Here is a 2,500-nt window from a genome sequence, read left to right as displayed (position 1 = left end):
CCTAGACAATCTTAATCATAGCTCAACCGCACACTCAGAGGATTGGATAGCTTCTTTCGAAGCCAACCTACCCCCACACGTGTGAGAGTGGCCAACAATTTGCTAGCTTCTTCATCAACTCCGCCGAAAGCCATCCTCGACATACCCGTGCATTGAGAAGGTTTGGTGGCCGTACTCCCAACACAAAAGCATACCGAAGACAACCCCAAGCTAAAGCTCACTTGAAGCCAACGCATCGTCACCATGTGTTCGTGTGGCCGAGAATTGGGTAGCTTCTTCATCAACCCCGCCGAAAGCCATCCTCGACATACCCGTGCATTGAGAAGGTTTGGTGGCCGTACTCCCAACACAAAAGCATACCGAGGACAACCCCAAGCAAAAATTCATTTGAAGCCAACCCATCGTCGCCCACAACTAGTGGGTGAATGGTGTGCTTCCCGGGGTTGGCATAGACATTCCCTCGCATGCAAAAGATTGTCGATGCGAAAGATTATCTATGCCAACCCCGGGAAGCACACCATTCACACACTCCCGACCGGTGTGGTGTGGCGGTGATTGGATAGTTACGGATTGAGCACTTGCCAAGGATCAAAATGTGTCATTTAGAAGAAACATTTTCAAAAAGTTTTTAAAATCTTGTGGGTTTGCAACTCATAAGAGCGTCACTTTCAACGTCCCCGGTATTGGATTGAGTTTCTAAAAACAACCGTGCACACCGAGGTTAAACTTTACCGGCTCCACTCCGACTCGCCGCTCGCCCACAATTTGTTTGCAACGAAACATTTGTTTTTAATTTTGTTGGTTTAAATCTTGTTGGTTTGAAATTGTTTTGAAAAGGTTCTTTAAATCTAGTGGGTTTGCAACTCATAAGAGCATCACTTTCAACGTCCCCGGTATTGGATTGAGTTTCTAAAAACAACCGTGCACACCGAGGTTAAACTTTACCGGCTCCGCTCCGACTCGCCGCTCGCCCACTAGTCCGAAGGCAACAAAACATTTGTTTTTCATTTTGATGAAAATTTCTGTTTTTAAATCTTGTTGGTTTGAATTTTTTTTGAAAAGGTTCTTTAAATCTTGCGGGTTTGCAACTCATAAGAGCGTCACTTTCAACGTCCCCGGCATTGGATTGAGTTTCTAAAAACAACCGTGCACACCGAGGTTAAACTTTACCGGCTCCACTCCGACTCACCGCTCGCCCACAAATCCGAAGGCAACAAAACATTTGTTTTTAATTTTGATGAATTTTTTTGAAAACATTGGCTTGGCAAGCCCCAATCCGCGACTATCCACCCACCGCCACCCCACACGGGTGGTTGTTGTTGCGAAATGAGGTTGTGGTCGACATGCCCGCGCATTTGAGAAGGAGTTCCTAGCACTCCATGCTCTTCCATGCCAAAAAAAAGCCTAGACAACCCCATTTCGCAACTTTCCACGCCTTTTTTTTTCCCCCTCACCCATGGCGGCGGCGTGGTGGCGGCGGCCGGATTCCGGCCACCACCGCCATGGGTGGCAGCCCCCCGACCCCGACACCAAACCCATAATACCGAGGCAACATATCGAGGCAACATATCGAGGCAACATGACATGGGTGTGGCGTGGGGGAAGGGGGCTGCAGCTAGGAGGGCATGGGCTGCCATGCATATGCAGGCAACACACACCCCCCTATATAGCATTTTATGCATTTAGCCCTTTGACAGGAAGAGACATCACCTATGCGCGAGGAGTCATAATGGGCTCTAAATAATTCAATACAAGGTATTTGGACGTGATTTTTTGCAGGGATACTAAGAAACATGCAATCTCTGATGGGAAAAAGTTTCATAAATATTTGAAGTCGGGAAGTATTTTTTATTATTTTTAGAAGTCGTAAAATTGAAAAAATCATTAAAACAAATCCGGGAGGAATTTTTTAGTTTTGTAACTTGGAGAAGGTACTAAAAATCATAGACTACTTATGGGGAGCTTATTGTGCGAGGAAATTTCAATAAAAATGGGGTTTGACAAGGTTTGAAAAATTCTGTCGACATTTGAAAAAATCTGGAACTAGGCTGCCGGCATGCTGCGCACATGCTGCGCGCATGCTGCGCGCAGGCTGCGCGCAGGCCACGGCAGGACAAGTTTCGCTAGCCTCACTGTCGACCGAATGCGCAAGCTGCGCGCACGCCATGGCAAGACAAATTTCGCTAGCCTCACTGTCGACAGAGTCAGCACGCTGCGCGCACGCCATGGCAGGAGAAGTTTCGCTAGCCTCGCTGTCGACAGAATCAGCACGCTGCGCGCAAGCTGTGCGCGCGCATGGCATGGCAAGTTTCGAAAAATTCTGTCGACAGGCTCCCGAGCGCGCACGCTGCCGACATGTTGTGCGCACGCTGCCGGCATGCTGTGCACACGCTGCGCGCAAGCTGTGCGCGCGCATGGCATGGCAAGTTTCGAAAAATTCTGTCGACAGGCTGCCAAGCGCGCACGCTGCGCACACGCTGCCGGCATGCTGTGCGCACGC

This window comes from Prunus avium, unplaced genomic scaffold (genome assembly GCF_965620075.1).
Source record: "Prunus avium unplaced genomic scaffold, drPruAviu1.hap1.1 HAP1_SCAFFOLD_58, whole genome shotgun sequence".
Lineage (NCBI taxonomy): Eukaryota > Viridiplantae > Streptophyta > Magnoliopsida > Rosales > Rosaceae > Prunus > Prunus avium.
The sequence above is the reverse complement of the archived record's forward strand: the minus strand, read 5'-3'. Positions refer to the sequence as shown.